This window comes from Bufo bufo, chromosome 3 (genome assembly GCF_905171765.1).
Source record: "Bufo bufo chromosome 3, aBufBuf1.1, whole genome shotgun sequence".
Classification (NCBI taxonomy): Eukaryota; Metazoa; Chordata; class Amphibia; order Anura; family Bufonidae; genus Bufo; species Bufo bufo.
The window spans coordinates 304,006,025-304,029,147 of record NC_053391.1 but is presented as its reverse complement, the minus strand read 5'-3'; positions in this window follow the sequence as shown (position 1 = coordinate 304,029,147).

Sequence of the window (23,123 nt, the reverse complement as noted above, 5' to 3'; positions counted from 1 at the left end):
CTAAACAACAGTTCTGCAATTAGATACGGGGTTATTGGATGGTGTTATGTTGGGTAAGTTACTTTTGGTGGCTGCCAGCGTTATACTGTCTGCCAAGCCACATATTCATGATCTGTAGCCTGCCCGCCCTCCCACCCTGTTGACTTAGTTGTCACAGTCACTTATTAGAAGGGGGGTTAAACTCGCTTGCCGATAGGTGGTGACTGGTGAGCGGACTTGATTGTTAAATTCTATTTATCCACAGTTTATCGCAGGTCTATTCAGCGGTTAATGTTAGTCTTCCATGTAAAATCAACAGTTTACATCACTAATGTCTGATCTCCCATGCCTTCCACCTATTACAATCTTAACCTCTCATATAGCATTGAATTATTGGTTTATGAGGTGAATTTACTGGTGTGTGTGTGTACATATATATATATATATATATATATATACAGTTGCAAGAAAAAGTATGTGAACCCTTTGGAATGATATGGATTTCTGCACAAATTGGTCATAAAATGTGATCTGATCTTCATCTAAGTCACAACAATAGCCAATCACAGTCTGCTTAAACTAATAACACACAAAGAATTAAATGTTACCATGTTTTTATTGAACACACCATGTAAACATTCACAGTGCAGGTGGAAAAAGTATGTGAACCCCTAGACTAATGACATCTCTAAGAGCTAATTGGAGTGAGGTGTCAGCCAACTGGAGTCCAATCAATGAGATGAGATTGGAGGTGTTGGTTACAGCTGCCCTACCCTATAAAAAAACACACACCAGTTCTGAGTTTGCTTTTCACAAGAAGCATTGCCTGATGTGAATGATGCCTCGCACAAAAGAGCTCTCAGAAGACCTATGATTAAGAATTGTTGACTTGCATGAAGCTGGAAAGGGTTATAAAAGTATCTCCAAAAGCCTTGCTGTTCATCAGTCCACGGTAAGACAAATTGTCTATAAATGGAGAAAGTTCAGCTCTGCTGCTACTCTCCCTAGGAGTGGCCATCCTGTAAAGATGACTTCAAGAGTACAGCGCAGACTGCTCAATAAGGTGAAGAAGAATCCTAGAGTGTCAGCTAAAGACTTACAAAAGTCTCTGGCATATACTAACATCCCTGTTAGCGAATCTACGATACGTAAAACACTAAACAAGAATGGATTTCATGGGAGGATACCACAGAGGAAGCCACTGCTGTCCAAAAAAAACATTGCTGCACGTTTAGAGTTTGCACAAGAGACCTGGATGTTCCACAGCAGTACTGGCAAAATATTCTGTAGACAGATGAAACCAAAGTTGAGTTGTTTGGAAGAAACACACAACACTATGTGTGGAGAAAGAGGCACAGCACACCAACATCAAAACCTCATTCCAACTGTGAAGTATAGTGGTGGGGGCATCATGGTTTGGGGCTGCTTTGCTGCGTCAGGGCCTGGACGGATTGCTATCATCAAAGGAAAAATGAATTCCCAAGTTTATCAAGACATTTTGCAGGAGAACTTAAGGCCATCTGTCCACCAGCTGAAGCTCAACAGAAGATGGGTGTTGCAACAGGACAACGACCCAAAGCATAGAAGTAAATCAACAACAGAATGGCTTAAACAGAAGAAAATACGCCTTCTGGAGTGGCCCAGTTAGAGTCCTGACCTCAACCCGATTGAGATGCTGTGGCATGACCGCAAGAAAGCGATTCACACCAGACATCCCAAGAATATTGCTAAACTGAAACAGTTCTGTAAAGAAGAATGGTCAAGAATTACTCCTGACCGTTGTGCACGTCTGATCTGCAACTACAGGAAACGTTTGGTTGAAGTTATTGCTGCCAAAGGAGGTTCAACCAGTTATTAAATCCAAGGGTTCACATACTTTTTCCACCTGCACTGTGAATGTTTACATGGTGTGTTCAATAAAAACATGGTAACATTTAATTCTTTGTGTGTCATTAGTTTAAGCAGACTGTGATTGTCTATTGTTGTGACTTGGATGAAGATCAGATCACATTTTATGACCAATTTGTGCAGAAATCCATATCATTCCAAAGGGTTCACATACTTTTTCTTGCAACTGTATATATATATATATATATATATATATATACAAAATCTGAAATCCCATGCAAATTACGAGGGGGATGTATGTAATGGACGGGTCCTTTCTCCGGAATACAGAAAGGTGTTTGCTGTTGATGTATATATAAACAACGAGACGTGTATATATGTGTGTGTGAAATGTATGAAATCATCCGGTGACCTCATACATGGGTCCCGCGCAGTGTGTACAACTCTATATATGTATACAATCACAAAGAGGGAGAGATGTATGACGTAACCGGATGATTTTGTACACGTCAAAACCGGTATTAAGTAATTATTTGTAAAAAAATTGTGACAAAAACCCTGTTTTAAGAATGCCCAGACTCTTGTATTTCGTCTGCTGTTCATGTAGTTAACCCTATTTCGCACTTTAAATGTACAAAAAACACCTTATCTGCCTGTGACGCAGTTAGCGAACACAATGGACATTAGCGAACACAATGGATATTGCCTGTGACACAATCCACAAACACAATGGATATTGCCTGTGATACATTTAACAAACACAATGGTCTTAGTCATCAACCGCATGGAATTAGGATAGAGAGGAGAGGTTTTACTGTTCATGTGGGAGTATTTTATATTTTACTGTATATTGATTGGTCACTGTATTTTATGTGCCTGTTTCCCACAAGGACCCCGTGTGAGTAACCCTTGCCAGAGGACTTGATAAAAGGCTGAGCTGTGGCCATCAATAAATTTGATCGTTTTTACCCCCTTCCGGAAGTCCTGAATCCTGTTTGTGGTGGATTGGGAGCTATATATTCACAACACCTTTGGATTTACTTGATTTTTTGGGAGACGCAGTACGGATTTACTCAGCTGGAGTGTAAGATATCCGTAACAAGAATAAAATACAGATGCGGTAAAGTTAAGGCTACTTTCACACCTGCGCTAGGTGCGGATCCGTCTGGTATCTGCACAGACGGATCCGCACCTATAAATGCAAACGATGGTATCCGTTCAGTGCGGATCCTTCTGCATAACAGCTTTTTCAGATCTGAGTTTTCACAATCGTGAAAACTCAGATCCGACAGTATATTCTAACACAGAGGCGTTCCCATGGTGATGGGGACGCTTCAAGTTAGAATATACTAAGAACTATGTACATAACTGCCCCCTGCTGCCTGGCAGCACCCGATCTCTTACAGACCCCCCTCCCTCCCCAGTATTAAAAGCATTGGTGGCTAGTGCGGCCCCTCTCCCTCCCTCCCCAGTATTAAAAGCATTGGTGGCCAGTGCGGCCCCCCCTCCCTCCCCAGTATTAAAAGCATTGGTTGCAGTGGCCACAGGCTAACAATCCCCCTCCCCCCCATCATTGGTGGCAGCGGAGCGGCATTTCTGATCGGAGTCCCAGTTTAATCGCTGGGGCTCCGATCGGTTACCATGGCAGCCAGGACGCTACTGCAGTCCTGGCTGCCATGGTTACTTAGCTTATACTCACATGCGCTGTCTGCTCGGCGGCCGGCACTCCTCCTACTGGTAAGTGACAGGTCTGTGCGGCGCATCAGTAGCATCCTGGCTGCCATGGTAACCGATCGGAGCACCACCGATTAAACTGGAACTCCGATCGGAAATGCCGCTCCGCTGCCACCAATGATGGGGGGGGTTGTTAGCCTGTGACCACTGCCACCAATGCTTTTAATACTGGGGAGGAAGGAAGGGGGGCCACACTGGCCACCAATGCTTTTAATACTGAAGAGGGAGGGGGGGAGGGGGGGGGGGCCGCACTGGCCACCAATGCTTTTAATACTGGGGAGGGAGGGAGGGGGGCGCACTGGCCACCAATGCTTTTAATACTGGGGAGGGAGGGGGGTCTGGCACCTGAGGGGTTAATTGTGCGGATCACAGCCCCCTGCAAGAGATCGGGTGCTGACAGGCAGCAGGGGGCAGTTATGTACACAGTTCTTAGTATATTCTAACTTGAAGCGTCCCCATCACTATGGGAACGCCTCTGTGTTAGAATATACTGTCGGATCTGAGTTTTCGCGATCTAACTCAAATCCGATGGTATATTCTAACATAGAGGCGTTCCCATGGTGATGGGGACGCTTCAAGTTAAAATATACCATCGGATTGGAGAAAACTCCGATCCGATGGTATATTAATAGGGACTCCTGACTTTTCATTGAAAGTCAATGGGGGACGGATCCGTTTACAATTGCACCAATATTGTGTCAATGTTAATGGATCCGTCCCCATTGACTTACATTGTAAGTCAGGATGGATCCATTCGGCTCTGCACCGCCAGGCGGACACCAAAACGCTGCAAGCAGCGTTTTGCTGTCCGCCTCCAGAGCGGAATGGAGGCGGAACGGAGCCAAACTGATGCATTCTGAATGGATCCGGTTCCATTCAGAATGCATTGGGGCTAAACTGATCCGTTTGGGGCCGCTTGTGAGAGCCTTGAAACGGATCTCACAGGCGGACCCTGAAACGCCAGTGTGAAAGTAGCCTAACACACATGCTTTATGAGACATGGTATGTAAACTAAATGAAATGTTATGCGTCAAGATTTTTTTTTTTTAATGGATTTTGTTTCAAGAAAACGTGATGAGTTAATAAATTTGATTTAAGGGGTAGTGTGTTAACCCTACTACATCTGTACGGATTAGCAGCATTACTGTATATATACATTACAGAGTGTTGTAGAGAGAGGGACCAAATTCATGTAAGCATTGTACCTGGGCATAATCTTGAACTATACTCTACTACTCGATCATAGTTTAGCCTCTTGATGTCACACAATTTTTTTGGGATGGCTGGTATTTCATGCCGCACTCCATATTTTGCATATAATTCAGAGACCCCCGAAGAAGTAATTGCTGATGGATAAAGATGAAAGCATATATTCAAAACATTTTTAGTATACCACATATTAAACATATATCCGTAAAAGAAAAAAAAAATTGAAAGCCAAATTTAAATTTTCATGTTACTGTTAAGAATCCTGATTCTATTGAGATTCTATGTGTGTGGGCTCTGACAAATCAGATATTGCCCAAGTAAGCTGAGATGTACGTGTCTTGTTAAGGCACAGTACAGTATGTATAGCTGGTTCGCCTCGCCGGGGTGCACCCTGTGTAACGCAAAATGAACCGGTAAAACCTTACATTCAGACTAAGAAAGCTCTTGATCTTAAAATAGAATCTCTACACTGCGTGCAGAATTATTAGGCAAATGAGTATTTTGACCACATCATCCTCTTTATGCATGTTGTCTTACTCCAAGCTGTATAGGCTCGAAAGCCTACTACCAATTAAGCATATTAGGTGATGTGCATATCTGTAATGAGAAGGGGTGTGGTCTAATGACATCAACACACTATATTAGGTGTGCATAATTATTAGGCAACTTCCTTTCCTTTGGCAAAATGGGTCAAAAGAAGGACTTGACAGGCTCAGAAAAGTCAAAAATAGTGAGATATCTTGCAGAGGGATGCAGCACTCTTAAAATTGCAAAGCTTCTGAAGCGTGATCATCGAACAATCAAGCGTTTCATTCAAAATAGTCAATAGGGTCGCAAGAAGCGTGTGGAAAAACCAAGGCGCAAAATAACTGCCCATGAACTGAGAAAAGTCAAGCGTGCAGCTGCCAAGATGCCACTTGCCACCAGTTTGGCCATATTTCAGAGCTGCAACATCACTGGAGTGCCCAAAAGCACAAGGTGTGCAATACTCAGAGACATGGCCAAGGTAAGAAAGGCTGAAAGACGACCACCACTGAACAAGACACACAAGCTGAAACGTCAAGACTGGGCCAAGAAATATCTCAAGACTGATTTTTCTAAGGTTTTATGGACTGATAAAATGAGAGTGAGTCTTGATGGGCCAGATGGATGGGCCCGTGGCTGGATTGGTAAAGGGCAGAGAGCTCCAGTCCGACTCAGACGCCAGCAAGGTGGAGGTGGAGTACTGGTTTGGGCTGGTATCATCAAAGATGAGCTTGTGGGGCCTTTTCGGGTTGAGGATGGAGTCAAGCTCAACTCCCAGTCCTACTGCCAGTTTCTGGAAGACACCTTCTTCAAGCAGTGGTACAGGAAGAAGTCTGCATCCTTCAAGAAAAACATGATTTTCATGCAGGACAATGCTCTATCACACGCGTCCAAGTACTCCACAGCGTGGCTGGCAAGAAAGGGTATAAAAGAAGAAAATCTAATGACATGGCCTCCTTGTTCACCTGATCTAAACCCCATTGAGAACCTGTGGTCCATCATCAAATGTGAGATTTACAAGGAGGGAAAACAGTACACCTCTCTGAACAGTGTCTGGGAGGCTGTGGTTGCTGCTGCACGCAATGTTGATGGTGAACAGATCAAAACACTGACAGAATCCATGGATGGCAGGCTTTTGAGTGTCCTTGTAAAGAAAGGTGGCTATATTGGTCACTGATTTGTTTTTGAATGTCAGAAATGTATATTTGTGAATGTTGAGATGTTATATTGGTTTCACTGGTAAAAATAAATAATTGAAATGGGTATATATTAGTTTTTTGTTAGGTTGCCTAATAATTATGCACAGTAATAGTCACCTGCACACACAGATATCCCCCTAAAATAGCTAAAACTAAAAACAAACTAAAAACTACTTCCAAAAATATTCAGCTTTGATATTAATGAGTTTTTTGGGTTCATTGAGAACATGGTTGTTGTTCAATAATAAAATTAATCCTCAAAAATACAACTTGCCTAATAATTCTGCACTCCCTGTATATATATTGGGCCAGATTTATCATTAGCTCAGGTCAGAATAATGGAGTGAAAAAGTCCCAAAAAAAGTCCCAAACGCTAAAACTGCGCACAGATTTGCGACTTTTTTCTGCTCTGCACTATGCTTGCCAGTTTTCTGAAAGTGGGCGTGTTTTCTTATGTAAATGAATCTCTAGACAGATTTACTATTGGGATTATTTAAAAAGTCGCAAAAAAGTCGCAATTTCACTCCAGTGAGGACCATGCTTATCTTATGAGACTTTTTAATAGAACATGCGACTTTTTCATAAAAACGTGCGACTTTTTCGTAAAGATGTGCGACTTTTGTAAAGCTGCTTACTGACGGATAAACTGCTACCGTCAAACCACATTTATTACAGTCTTAAAGGGCCGATCATAAATGTGACTTGGCTAAAACTGATTTTAGCCATATGTGAAAGTGGAGTGAGCTGTCAGAGTCATGATAAATCTGGCCCAATGTGTGTGTGTAATATAGTGTGTGGTATATATTTAGTGGCAGGAAAATTGATGTGCTATGTGCATGTGATAGAGTTTTTCCATGGACCATACATACATGCTACTAACATCGTGCGCCGACGAAACAAGAATGCTAATTTCACCAATTTGCAATACAGTACAGACCAAAAGTTTGGACACACCTTCTCATTCAAAGAGTTTTCTTTATTTTCATGACTATGAAAATTGTAGATTCACACTGAAGGCATCAAAACTATGAATTAACACATGTGGAATTATATAGATAACAAACAAGTGTGAAACAACTGAAAATATGTCATATTCTAGGTTCTTCAAAGTAGCCACCTTTTGCTTTGATTACTGCTTTGCACACTCTTGGCATTCTCTTGATGAGCTTCAAGAGGTAGTCCCCTGAAATGGTTTTCACTTCACAGGTGTGCCCTGTCAGGTTTAATAAATGGGATTTCTTGCCTTATAAATGGGGTTGGGACTATCAGTTGCGTTGAGGAGAAGTCAGGTGGATACACAGCTGATAGTCCTACTGAATAGACTGTTAGAATTTGTATTATGGCAAGAAAAAAGCAGCTAAGTAAAGAAAAACGAGTGGCCATCATTACTTTATGAAATGAAGGTCAGTCAGTCAGCCGAAAAATTGGGAAAACTTTGAAAGTAAGGGCTATTTGACCATGAAGGAGAGTGATGGGGTGCTGCGCCAGATGACCTGGCCTCCACAGTCACCGGACCTGAACCCAATCGAGATGGTTTGGGGTGAGCTGGACCGCAGAGTGAAGGCAAAAGGGCCAACAAGTGCTAAGCATCTCTGGGAACTCCTTCAAGACTGTTGGAAGACCATTTCAGGTGACTACCTCTTGAAGCTCATCAAGAGAATGCCAAGAGTGTGAAAAGCAGTAATCAAAGCAAAAGGTGGCTACTTTGAAGAACCTAGAATATGACATATTTTCAGTTGTTTCACACTTGTTTGTTATGTATATAATTCCACATGTGTTAAGTCATAGTTTTGATGCCTTCATAGTCATGAAAATAAAGAAAACTCTTTGAATGAGAAGGTGTGTCCAAAATATTGGTCTGTACTGTATATACTGTAACCAGTTAAAATGTGTAAAAATCGTATCAATATAGATAATAATCGCATCTACGAATATTTCAGAATTCGTGATCTACCGAACAATCATTGTGCTGCATGCAATATGTACAAAAACAACATATATGCTTTAATAGAATCTTTCTCAAATATGTGTCTGAACTTTGACGTACTTCCAGTAGCCATTGTATTCATTCACTTGTAAATTTCAACTAGTGATGAATGCTTGATGAAGGGTAGTTCACACTGGTCACAGTCACTGGACGGTTCCAATACTGTAAATTACGTCAGACACTTTTTCACGCACGTTTACGTTACCCGCTTTATTTAAATTAGGGAGAGCGATAGCGAATATAATAAATCGAATATTATTCGAAAGAAAAAAAATAAAATCTAAATCAGGATTTCGATTATTGCACCCGGCCGTTGCCGTACTGGTGCTTCTTCCTGCTTGGCCTGCCTGACCGAGGTAATCGTCTAAGACCATCTAGCCAAATTTTCGTTTATCAAACTATTAGAGATCGGCTGAATATTGCCATATATTCTTTTCATTGGAATATCCACAAATATTCTAAAAAACGAATATATAGCAATATAGCGAATATATTCCTTATTTAGAATTTTTTTTTCTTCAAAGTGTACTGTTAATCAACTTCGGCATACTCCTCCCCGACAAGCGTCCCTGTCACCATGGGAACACCTGTGGGTTAGAAAATACCATCGGATCTGAGTTCTCCCTGAGATCGGGAAAACTCAGATCCGATGGTATATTCTAACCCACAGGCGTTCCCATGGTGATGGGGATGCTTGTCGGGGAGGAGTATGCCAAAGTGGAATAACAGTACCCTTTGAAAAAAAAAAAAGACGAATATTCTAAATAACGAATATATTCTCTATATTGCTATAACTTTGTTTTTTAGAATATTCGTCATATTCTAAGACAAGAATATATAGCAATATAGCGAATATTCGTAAAATACACATATAGACTGCAATTTAGCTAATATAGTGCTATAGTATTTTTTTTTTAATAGGGTGCATTTTTTTAAAATCTGAAGTTCAGAGACAAAAAAATATTAACTATAAAAAAAAGATTATAGTGAAATTGCAGTCTATATGTGTATTTTACGAATTTTCGCTATGTTGCTATAACTTAATTTTTTTAAATATTCGTCATATTCTAAAACAAGAATATATAGCAATATAGCGAATATTCGTAAAATACACATACCATAAGCAAACCAATAGGAAAGTTGCCTTAAACAGTTAAAAATTGCAATACGCGAATAATTTAATTGCATATTAATCGCGATAAATAGAATAATGACGAATATTCGATTTCGACGAATATAAGATGAATATTCAATCGAATATTCGCGAAATATCGTGAAATCGAATATGGCACCTCCCGCTCATCACTAGTATTTAACAGAGAGATCGGGCGATATACCCCGATCTCTCTTTCATCCTTACCCTTTTTCAGAATTATTGTAATAACAGCTTCAGATAAAGATGGAGGGAGTTCACCAGTCTGATTTAAGACCTGTAACAGCATTGGCAAGATTATAACTCCATACTGCCGATAAATCTCAAACGGGAGTCCGTCAGTCCCTGGGGAAGAATTTCCCCGAATAGCACTGGCAGCCTCAAATACTTCCTTTAAATCTATAGGTCGATTTAGTGGTTTACATTCCTCCTCTGTTAATTTGGGAAGGTTAGTGTTCTCTAAGAACATTTGAGCGTCTCCACCCTGCTGATTTTTATTGTTTGTGTATAAGGCTACATGCACATGACTGAATGTGTTTTGCGGTCCGCAAATTGCGGATCCGCAAAAAAAACAGATGACGTTTCGTATGGCATCCGTTTTTTTTTTGCGGATCTGTTTTTTTTGCGGATCCATTGTAATAATGCCTATCCTTGTCCGCAAACTAGAAAAAAATAGGACATGCACAATTTTTTTTGCGGAGGAACGGAACGGACATACTGATGCAGACAGCACACGGTGTGCTGTCCGCTTTTTTGCAGACCCATTGAAATAAATGGGTCCGCATCCTATCCGCAAAAAAAATGGATCGGACACGGAAACAAAATACGGTCGTGTGCATGAGGCCTAAGGTTGTATAATACTTAACGAACTCCCGCTTAATCTCCTCCGGAAAAGCAGTAACCACCCCATTGTCCAATAATATATATTAATATATATTATTATTTATAATAATATTTTTTATTCTATTTGTACTTTTTCGGTTTTGGATCAAGGATGATAAAAGATTTCCTGGTTTCCCTGCTTGGGAGAAATGTTTAGCTCCTGTAAAGAAGACCCTGTGTTGTGCTTTTTCTAATAAATAGTTTTTATACTCCAGCCTCGCTTCTTCAAACTGTGATAGTACAGCAGAGTTCGTATTATTAACCATCTCTCCCTGTAAGGACCGAACCCTTCTATCTAGCGCTAGTTCTTTTGCCGCATATTCTTTTTTTTTTAAATTAATTTTGGCTATATATGTTACATACAAACTGCATAGGTGCAGACGGAGCATTTAATAGCCAAAATTCTTGTATCTCCTTTGTTATACTCTCCTGATCTTTAACCAGCTTAATCAAAATAGGCCTCCCACACGACAGTATTTTTTAACGTCCCACAAAACGTGGTTCCGTTGTACCGTGATCCGTGCCCGTTTTTTCTTACGTTGTGCTTCCGTGTGTCTATGTTCCCGTTTTTTTTGCGGCCCGTCAGAAAACATTGCATGGTGAAAAAAATTTAATTTTAATAACTCCACCCAGGATACTGGTATAAATGAGGGTCACCTGAGTAGTGTGTTGTGGCCATTTTCTGTAGTCTTCACAGAGTACAGAGGTTCATTTGGTTGCTTGTCTTTGCTGTATCACCATGTCTGATTCAGAGGAAGAGATCTTACTGCATTGGGTTGTTTCTCGGCAATGGGGACCGCACACTCCTTTGTTGAATGAGGAACCGAGTAGAAGGCGACGATTTTGGGTCCATCCGATTGTTTCACAACGCTACCGGAAAGGACACTTTCATTCCCTCTACGAAGATCTGCGCCTGCATCCTCAGAAGTTCTATTCCTTCTGTCGGATGTCAGTGCCTACATTTGATCGCTTGCTGTCGTCTCTACATACTGTCCTTACCTTCATGGACACCAATATGAGGCGCAGCATTACTCCTGAGGAAAGGGTCATCATCAGTGCTTCTAGAATGGGTGAGCGGCTTCGTGCCAACCAGCTTGCCCTGCTCGAGTCCAGAAGACTGCCCGGATATGTCAGGAGGCGTATATTCAACTACCGGTTGACTCGTGCCCGTCGGTATGTTGAGTGTGCTTTCGGGATACTCTCTAGCAAGTGGAGGGTGTTTTTGTCATCCATACAGATGGCTCCAGAGAATGCTACCCTGGTGATTAAAGCTTGTGTTGTTCTACACAACTTCACCAGGATTCACGAGGCTTCCTCTTCTGTTGACATGGAAGATCTTCCTACGTCTTCAGATTTGGGTTTGGAAAGGACCCTGCATAGACGACCTGGGACTGCAGGCATTGCAGTTTGGGAACTCTATGCAGACTACTTTTACCGCCCAGAGGGGTCCTTACCATGGCAGAGGGACGCTATTCGTGGCAGTTTTTGAAATCTTCTGGGCTCTTTAGATTTTTTTTTTTTTGTAGATAGATTACTAAAAATTATTGTGGTAGTTGAGTGTAGGGACTCGCAAGATAATGAGGACCCTTGACGTGGGCTTGCGGGCTGAGATTTTTTGGACATCACATATTTTAATCTGCATATAACTAAATATATATTTGGTCTAAATGTAAATTGACTTTAAAATCTTTATATTTGTAATATCTGGTCCAAAAATTTTTCTAATACCTCATCATCACAGTATCCCGAAATAAAGATGTTGCTCATCAAAATAAAGTGTTGCTTTGTGAGTTAAAGTGCGTGTGGTTTATTTTTTATATAGAATTTTGAACTGAAAATGTTTTGTGGAGTGTGCAAAAAAAACAACAGTCAACTAGTTTTCTCCCAAACCACATTTATGTAAAATATTGGGATCAGCGTTATCAAATGGAAGCCAATGGTTTCAACATTATGGCCAAAACATATAAAGTGCTCAAAACAATAAAAAATAAAATAATTACAAATCAAGAAGGTCCTGAGTAAAGGAACTCGGTGCAAAAGAGGATCGTGGCCTTACATGGGCCTGTTGAGGTGGCCCAGTTGTCAAACTGTCCGGGTAAAGGGGCTGACCCGCCTGTTGCATTGGGCCCTGGGGTAGGCCGTACTGGGGTTATGGTGGGAAAGAAGGCCCTTGGGTTGTTTGGGGCGGAAACTGAAAGGGTCCTGGCCTTTGCTGCTGTCCAGCATTCTCCACATCTATTTTCATGGCATTTAATTTGCCCAGAATGTCGCCATGGTTTGGGATTGCAAACATTTTAATAACTACCGCTAATGAAGCAAGGCACTCGTGATGCTCGACAGGAGTGACCTGCTTCATTAGTGGCCCTAATCCCCTTAACATATTCTCCTCCACGCCATCACTCCTCCTCTGGGCAAGAAAATCTATGACGCGGGCGTCAATAACTTCCCGACTCTCTTGCCCAGAGGTAGAGGGAGGGACTTGGCGGCTACGTCTGGGCTGGGGCTGGACAATACGGGGTGGACTGGCCAGTGGTAGGGTGGCCTGGGCCAGTGTGGAGTCATCTGGGTCCTCAGCCGGCGTTGGAGCAGGACTTGTTGCGGGGGAGAAAACCGCAGGGGTTTCACTCCCAGACGTGTCCGATTCTTCGGAGGGATCCAGACTGTCCACAGTACTGTATTTGAAAGAAACAAAAATAAAAATTAGATCATTTGATTTCAACATTACAAAAGTACATCGATTATATTAGTTGTAAACAGCCGTGTGTATAAAATATATACGGAGTGGCAGCATACATCAGAGATTTGATTTTACACAATGAATAACAGATTCTATGTGAATAGTGCAATTCCTAATTTAATTGCATTTTAAATTTAACGATGGGACAAGTCTTGTAAAGGCCTAATGTTACTGTAATGGGAAAACATTGTTTGCTGTTTGGAGCTGTCCAGCCTCAGAAGAGGATTACTCATTCAAGGGCCAAAACCAGTGCTGATATCTAGGCCATCTCGTCTGTATGTGCCCCGCTACCACCATCCAAACATACAAGATGTAATTTTAACCTAGTAGAACATAATTTACAGAGAAAGAACATGTACCAGGCCACACTTGATCATGGTGAGAGTAGTAGTTTTAATCCTGCTGGTCAAGCGTAGTTGGAACATCATTATAATCCATTATCATAGGATTTGGTTATTGTCATTTTATATGAGCAATGTAAGGAATCCATGTTGTGGTTGGTGCTATACCATTTAAGCAATATAAATGACAATGCCAATACCTAATGGGTAACAATTTCAAAAACATACAAAAGTAAGATAATAGGTCTCTGAAAGTATAGGTCTTCAATAGAACAACACAACTGTATCCATTAGTTTCTTGTACACTTTAGCTCGTCAAGCTACAAACCTACAAACCTAAGTGTGGAAAAAAATTAAAATTAGAAAAAAACATAAAAAATACTTACGGCCTCAAATCCATTACTGGCCTTAAAAACTGCAACTGGGCAGTATAGATGTAGGGCCGTTTCCTGGAGATTCCCTCCCCACTCTGGCCTTTGCTTGTCATCTCCCTCCGGAATTGGTCCCGGCAACTCGCCCAGCGGGTTTTGGTTTGTTTTACTGTTTAGAAATGACATAATAGACAATTGTGAGGTAAAAAATTTAAAAACCCGAAAAAATACAAATAGTAATATTTTGAAAAAAAAAAAAAAAGGCAAAAGGTCAAAGCTCAAAATTTGCCAAATTGGACAGATTAAACAGCACATCGTACAGTTCAGCAGGTGTGTGGATACTAATGAAGAGGTACAAGAAGGAGGAGACTAGTCGTGCAAGCCATTAGGACTAAAATACTTTACAATATGTGAAGGTGACAACTGTAAGATGCTCAATTACAAGGACACATGTGTCACCCAAAAAAAAGTGCACAGACATGTGATTATACATGAATACTGTATTCTGTAGCAAAGGGAGGGACAGCCATTTAAAGTTAGAAATGGTGGAGTATGGAATTTAATAGATGTCTCTTTAATAAACCATGTACAGGCCTTTATGCAAAATGAGGCTGGACCACAAAATAAACACTATTGTGACCTCAGGGAATTTAAAACTACATATTTTTGCCACACAGAGGGCAGGAACAGCACAACTACATTGCTATCACTTACCAAATTCTGCACGGCCTCGCCTATCTGCTTTGGCCCATTCACTTTTTCGCATGTTCCGGGCCACTTGCTCCCACGAAGCATCCTTTTTGACTCTGTCCAAATAAGAATTTGCTCTGGTATCCCAAAGCTCGGGCCTCTCCTGGACCAGGGTGATAAGTTTTTCCACGTTCCAACGAGGCATGGTGGCTTGAAAATCTCTCTAATGGCTGCCTCACCACACAGAAGCTTCTAAGCACAGGTGGCTAGAAATTAGCATATCCTGTGACCTTAAACTTCCTGTACATATTTTTTTTTAATTTTATTGCCACAAGTTTTGCCAGACAATTTGCCCATGGCATAAGTATGAAATAAAACGGGCGCGGACGCAGGCGCGGATGTCAATCGGGTGTGCAACCGCGTTTTTCACGGCCCCATTGACTTGAATGGGGCCGCGAACCGTTAGCCGTGAAAAAAATAGGCCAGGTTATATTTTTTGGACGGGCAGGAAACACGGGTCACGGGCGCTGGTGACAAAACGGTGCAGTAGCCGAGTTTTCAATGGACCCATTGAAAGTCAATGGGACCGCAGAAAAACACGTTAAACGGGACAACGGCCACGGGTGCACACAACGGTCGGTTGCAGGAGGCCTTACTTATATATAAAAAAAAAAACGGATAAAATTATTTGAAAAAAAAAAGGTAAAAAACTCTAAATATGATCAAACCTTTGGTGTCAAATAACACCCCATGTTAAGCCATGCCCCCTTTTTTACCTGTGTTAAATGGGTTTTACCATCACATACAATGGGGGCTTGTCTGATAAGTGCGGGTCCTACCTCTGGGATCTGCACCTACAGCAAGAATGGAGCGGGGAAATGAATGGAGGGCGCACTGTAAACGCGTGGCCCCTGCTCGCATTAATTTCAATGGGGCCGCCGAAAATAGCCGAGCACTGGCTCGGCTATTTCCGTCTGTCCCATAGAAATGAATGGGAGCAGGGGCTGTGCGTGCGCTCCCATTCACTTGTATGGGAGCAACAGGGAACAGCACTTGGTGGTGGACTGACCCCGGGAAACCTGGAGTCTTCCAGCCACAGCTCTCCCCGCTCCGTTCTCCTTGTAGGTGCTGGTCCCAGAGGTGGGACATGTACCTATCAGACAATGGGGGCATATCCTAGCGATATGCCCCCTTTGTATGTGATGGGAATACCCCTTTAACTTGGCTGGTATTTTTTGTTGGTAAAGGTGGCAACCCTAATTTATACCCAGGACTGTGACCATGACAAGGGGACATCCACTATGTCTAGAGGAAAGAAGGTTTCTACATCAACATAAAAGGGGATTATTTACTGTTAGAGCAGTGAGACTATGGAACTCTCTGCCAGAGGAGCAAAAATATCGGCATGAGGGCTTATATGACTGAGTGGGTGGCAGGTGATATGGCAAGCCCGGGCAATCTTGACTAGCTGCAGGTCTGGGGGTTGCACCGCAGGAGGTGGTTGTGGAAAAGTAATTTGCTATTGCCTTTTCTAGTTACTCCCCTACTGTTTACATTAGATATATGATATTCCAGATGTAAGAACAAACATATAGGACTCACAGTCTGCTCATCAGGGTGTGTTATGATACAATAATAAGTTTAAGTAAAGATTAGAAGCATGAATTTGTGATGAGTAAACTTATGAACCTATTAGATATAATGCAGGGTATTAACTTGCAGCAATGACTACTGAATTCTAATGAAATGAGTTTTGAAAACACCACAAAATACACAACCTGCCAGTGACATCTCTTACAGTAGATATATATAATAGAAATAAGTGAACCTTTCAAGATTCAGTTTGGATTTGCTGAATCGAGTCTACCAGTTCGGGATTCGTTCCAAATTTCTCAAAAATCTCAGATTCAGGCCTCCTGCACACGACCGTATGGCTTTTTCTGTATTTTGCAGTCCGTTTTTCACGGATCCTTTTTTTTTTGTTTCAGTAAGGTTTCCGCTTCCATTCCGTTTTGCCGTTCCGTTTTTCTGTTTGGTTTCAGCTTGTGATCTGTTTTTGCGGATCGGAAACGGAAGCATACAATAATGTTTAAACAGTAAGTACATTAAAAAATTGGGCTGTGCTTAAAATTTTCAATAGATGGTTTCGCAAAAACGGAACGGATACAGAAGACATACGGATGCATTCCATATGCATTCCGTTTTTTTTTGCGTATCCATTGACTTGAATGGAGCCACGGATTGTTATTTGCGGGCAATAATAGGACATGTTCTATGTTTGAATGGAACGGAAATACGGAAACGGAAGGCATACAGAGTACCTTCCGGTTTTTTGTGGATCCATTGAAATGAATGGTTCCGTATAAGGAATGCAAAAAACGGAATGTGAATGGAAAAAATAAAGTTCGTATGCAGGAGGCCTCACACAAAGCCAAATTAGATAGCTAGAGAGAGCACCCAGTATATAAATCAGCATTTTTGACAATATATATGCGTTGAGATCATGGAGAGCCCCTAGTATGCAGAGTACGTGTGTGAAGTATTGTCAGCCAGGCAATGCCCCTCTGGGTTTCTTGGAAAGATATTCAAATTAGCTTACCTAAACCTATATTTTCCCCAGAAATCAAAAGAAGCTTTGTCTAGCACCCATCTACTGCAGTCAACCATTTCTGCTGGTAAGGGATGATGGATGCCCTTTAACTGAATAGGACCGATTCGAGTTTCAGTTTGAATAATTTCTGGATACACATGGTTGTTTTTTTGTTTTTGAAATATCTCGATTTCAGATGTGTTGGAGAATCAGTCACAGACCTTCTGTGGATGTAGGCTTGCTCAAATCCTTCTGTCTCTTCATGTAATCCCAGATAGAATCGATGATGTTGAGATCAGGGCTCTGTGTGGACTATATCATCACTTTCAGGACTCATTTTTCTTCTTTTCGCTGAAGATAGTTATCAATAACATTGGTGATATGTTTGTGGTTGATATCCTGCTGCATAAGAAATTTGCAGCCAATCATACGTCTGCCTGATGGTCTTGCATCATGGATAAGTATCTATATAACAAAACAATAACAAAGACAGGTGTACTCTGCAGTCTCACTAAACCCTCAAACTGATTTTAAAATTAAGAGATTACTCAACATGTGATACGGTGTAGAACATGTCTAAGCCCGGGCACCACGCCAAGGTTTCTCAAGTAGCCGGGGACCTAACACTCTCCTACCTGAGCCGTATGGGCAATACCAGGAGCCAGTGGGCAAATTACAGGAGCATAAGGCCGACTCACAAACAGCTCACCAGTTACCTCCAGCATGTAGCCATGCTTGCAATGGGAGGAGGGAGGAGTCTGCGAGTCCCACTCAAGACTGGCTGATATGTCCCAGGCCTCACAAGTCCACCTAAATGTGGCCTGTAGATGGAAAACAGGCACATTTAAATTGGAGTTTATACACCTCCAGGAATCTATATATACAAACTAAGAAGACAGGTTGGCATTAGCAGGAGGTGCTCAAACCCACATGCAGTTGTGCATATATATAGGGGAGCAAATCCTGCACTTGTGGCCCGTTGCTAATGGCAATCCCCAGCAAAATGCATACGGTGGAGGATGCCCGCGGTGAACCACAAGTACCACAATAGACATCCTACACAAAGTAACAAGTGCGGATGTCATAATTAATATAACAATATAACACCGTAGGACATGTTGACTAATCTCTCAATTTTAAAATCAGTTTGAGGGTTTAGTGAGACTGCAGAGTGCACCTGTCTTTGTTATTGTTTTGTTATATTGTTATATTAATTATGACATCCGCACTTGTTACCTTGTGTAGGATGTCTATTGTGGTACTTGTGGTTCGCCGCGGGCATCCTCCACCGTATGCATTTTGCTGGGGATTGCCATTAGCAACGGGCCACAATTGCAGGATTTGCTCCCCTATATATATATGCACAACTGCATGTGGGTTTGAGCACCTCCTGCTAATGCCAACCTGTCTTCTTAGTTTATATATATGGATAAGTATCTGCCTATATTTCTCAGTATTAAGAACATCATTTATCCTGACCACGTTGAGGATCGAAGATGAAGTGGTTGACCAACGGAAACCTAGTGCAGCAGATAAAATGCGAATCAAATATTGATTGGATTTAGATTTTTCTTTAATTCATTCACTTTGCATTTTATTAATTGATAAAATAAACTAACCCTTCTATTTTTGAAAGCATTCTTACTTTGCAGCATTTTTCCACACCAAAACTTTTGCATAGTGCTGTATATTACAAAGTTTTTACATGAACTATTGACTGATGTATACAAAAAAAATCTACAAATTTATAATATAAGCGAAAATCTAATATATAAAGCTGAGTGTATGTATGTATGTCCACCAAAGGAATTGGCACCGTCTCATTCACAATCACGAAATTTTGCACAGCCTCCTTCTGAGACTCAGGGAACATCATAGACTATGTTTTGAGTGGAAATCTTCACCCCGTACTTTCCAACTATATGCTTAGTAACCTAACCGCCAAACTACAGGAGCCATTGTCTGTTGGCTGTTGTGGCAGTTAGCCTGGATATTCATCAGGTTGCATATAGCAACCAATCACAGCTCAGCTTCTATTTTGCTACAGGTCATTAATATGAGCTCTGATTGGTTGCTATAGACAACAAAGGACATTCTTAGTATAAGACAGCTTATGCGTGAGTTAATATGATCTCGATTGTGACGCTTAGCCAACGTTGTTGTAGAGGCTGATGTAACTCACATGACCTTAAGTGTATACTAATTCTGTGGGGTTTTATATACTGTCAATTAAAGACAATAATGCCCCGTAAGAAAAGGAATTTGATTGGACGATTGTCGTCAGATGCTAAGAGAAAATCTGTATAAGGCCCCTTTCACACGAGCAAGTTTTCCGCGCGGTTGCAATGCGTGATGTGAACGCATTGCACCCGCACTGAATCCGGACCCATTCATTTCTATGGGGCTGTGCACACGTGCAGTGATTTTCACGCATCACTTGTGCGTTGCGTGAAAATCGCAGCTTGTTCTATATTCTGCATTTTTCACGCAACGCAGGCCCCATAGAAGTGAATGGGGCTGCGTGAAAATCGCAAGCATCCGCAAGCAAGTGGTGCACGGTTGCTAGGAGACGATCGGGATGGGGACCCGATCATTATTATTTTCCCTTATAACATGGTTATAAGGGAAAATAATAGCATTCTTAATACAGAATGCATAGTACAATAGGGCTGGAGGGGTTAAAAAAAATAAATAAATAATATAACTCACCTTTAGAGTTGAGCGAACACCTGGATGTTCGGGTTCGAGAAGTTCGGCCGAACTTCCCGGAAATGTTCGGGTTCGGGATCCGAACCCGACCCGAACTTCGTCCCGAACCCGAACCCCATTGAAGTCAATGGGGACCCGAACTTTTCGGCACTAAAAAGGCTGTAAAACAGCCCAGGAAAGGGCTAGAGGGCTGCAAAAGGCAGCAAAATGTAGTTAAATCCCCTGCAAACAAATGTGGATAGGGAAATGAATAAAAATAAAATAAATAAAAATTAACCAATATCAATTGGAGAGAGGTCCCATAGCAGAGAATCTGGCTTCATGTCAGCAGAGAATCAGTCTTCATGTCATAGCAGAGAATCATGCTTCACGTCACCCACCACTGGAACAGTCCATTGTCAGATATTTAGGCCCCGGCACCCAGGCAGAGGAGAGAGGTCTCATAACAGAGATTCAGGCTTCATGTCAGCAGAGAATCAGTCTTCATGTCATAGCAGAGAATCAGGCTTCACGTCACCCAACATTGGAACAGTCCATTGTCATATAATTTAGGCCCCGTCACCCAGACAGAGGAGAGAGGTCCCATAACATAGAATCTGGCTTCATGTCAGCAGAGAATCAGTCTTCATGTCATAGCAGAGAATCATGCTTCACGTCACCCACCACTGGAACAGTCCATTGTCAGATATTTAGGCCCAGGCACCCAGGCAGAGGAGAGAGGTCCCATAGTAGAGAATCTGGCTTCATGTCAGCAGAGAATCAGTCTTCATGTCATAGCAGAGAATCATGCTTCACGTCACCCACCACTGGAACAGTCCATTGTCAGATATTTAGGCCCCGGCACCCAGACAGAGGAGAGAGGTCCCATAACAGAGATTCAGGCTTCATGTCAGCAGAGAATCAGTCTTCATGTCATAGCAGAGAATCATGCTTCACGTCACCCAACATTGGAACAGTCCATTGTCATATAATTTAGGCCCCGGCACCCAGACAGAGGAGAGAGGTCCCATAACATAGAATCTGGCTTCATGTCAGCAGAGAATCAGTCTTCATGTCATAGCAGAGAATCATGCTTCACGTCACCCACCACTGGAACAGTCCATTGTCAGATATTTAGGCCCAGGCACCCAGGCAGAGGAGAGAGGTCCCATAGCAGAGAATCTGGCTTCATGTCAGCAGAGAATCAGTCTTCATGTCATAGCAGAGAATCAGGCTTCACGTCACCCACCACTGGAACAGTCCATTGTCAGATATTTAGGCCCCGGCACCCAGGCAGAGGAGAGAGGTCCCATAACAGAGATTCAGGCTTCATGTCAGCAGAGAATCAGTCTTCATGTCATAGCAGAGAATCATGCTTCACGTCACCCAACATTGGAACAGTCCATTGTCATATAATTTAGGCCCCGGCACCCAGACAGAGGAGAGAGGTCCCATAACAGAGATTCAGGCTTCATGTCAGCGACTCAGCAGAGAATCAGTCTTCATGTCATAGCAGAGAATCAGGCTTCATGTCACCCACCACTGGAACAGGCCACTGTCAGATATTTTTAGGCCCTGGCACCCAGACAGAGGAGAGGTTCATTCAACTTTGGGTTGCCCGCAATATAATGGTAAAATGAAAATAAAAATAGGATTGAATGAGGAAGTGCCCTGGAGTACAATAATATATGGTTAAGGGGAGGTAGTAATATCTAATCTGCACAAGGGATGGACAGGTCCTGTGGGATCCATGCCTGGTTCATTTTTATGAACGTCAGCTTGTCCACATTGGCTGTAGACAGGCGGCTGCGTTTGTCTGTAATGACGCCCCCTGCCGTGCTGAATACACGTTCAGACAAAACGCTGGCCGCCGGGCAGGCCAGCACCTCCAAGGCATAAAAGGCTAGCTCTGGCCACGTGGACAATTTGGAGACCCAGAAGTTGAATGGGGCCGAACCATCAGTCAGTACGTGGAGGGGTGTGCACAGGTACTGTTCCACCATGTTAGTGAAATGTTGCCTCCTGCTAACACGTTCCGTATCAGGTGGTGGTGCAGTTAGCTGTGGCGTGGTGACAAAACTTTTCCACATCTATGCCATGCTAACCCTGCCCTCAGAGGAGCTGGCCGTGACACAGCTGCGTTGGCGACCTCTTGCTCCTCCTCTGCCTTCGCCTTGGGCTTCCACTTGTTCCCCTGTGACATTTGGGAATGCTCTCAGTAGCGCGTCTACCAACGTGAGCTTGTACTCGCGCATCTTCCTATCACGCTCCAGTGCAGGAAGTAAGGCGGGCACATTGTCTTTGTACCGTGGATCCAGCAGGGTGGCAACCCAGTAGTCCGCACACGTTTAAATGTGGGCAACTCTGCTGTCGTTGCGCAGGCACTGCAGCATGTAGCCGCTCATGTGTGCCAGGCTGCCCAGAGGTAAGGACAAGCTGTCCTCTGTGGGAGGCGTATCGTCATCGTCCTGCGTTTCCCCCCAGCCACGCACCAGTGATGGGCCTGAGCTGCGTTGGGTGCCACCCCGCTGTGAACATGCTTCATCCTCATCCTCCTCCACCTCCTCGTCATCCTCGTCCTCCAGTAGTGGGCCCTGTCTGGCCACATTTGTACCTGGCCTATGCTGTTGCAAAAAACCTCCCTCTGAGTCACTTCGAAGAGACTGGCCTGAAAGTGCTAAAAATGACCCCTCTTCCTCCTCCTCCTCCTCCTCCTGGGCCACCTCCTCTTCCATCATCGCCCTAAGTGTTTTCTCAAGGAGACATAGAAGTGGTATTGTAATGCTGATAACGGCGTCATCGCCACTGGCCATGTTGGTGGAGTACTCGAAACAGTGCAACAGGGCACACAGGTCTCGTATGGAGGCCCAGTCATTGGTGGTGAAGTGGTGCTGTTCCGCAGTGCGACTGACCCGTGCGTGCTGCAGCTGAAACTCCACTATGGCCTGCTGCTGCTCGCACAGTCTATCCAGCATGTGCAAGGTGGAGTTCCACCTGGTGGGCACGTCGCATATGAGGCGGTGAGCAGGAAGGCCGAAGTTACGCTGTAGCGCAGACAGGCGAGCAGCGGCAGGATGTGAACGCCGGAAGCGCGAACAGACGGCCCGCACTTTATGCAGCAGCTCTGACATGTCGGGGTAGTTGTGAATGAACTTCTGCACCACCAAATTCAGCACATGCGCCAGGCAAG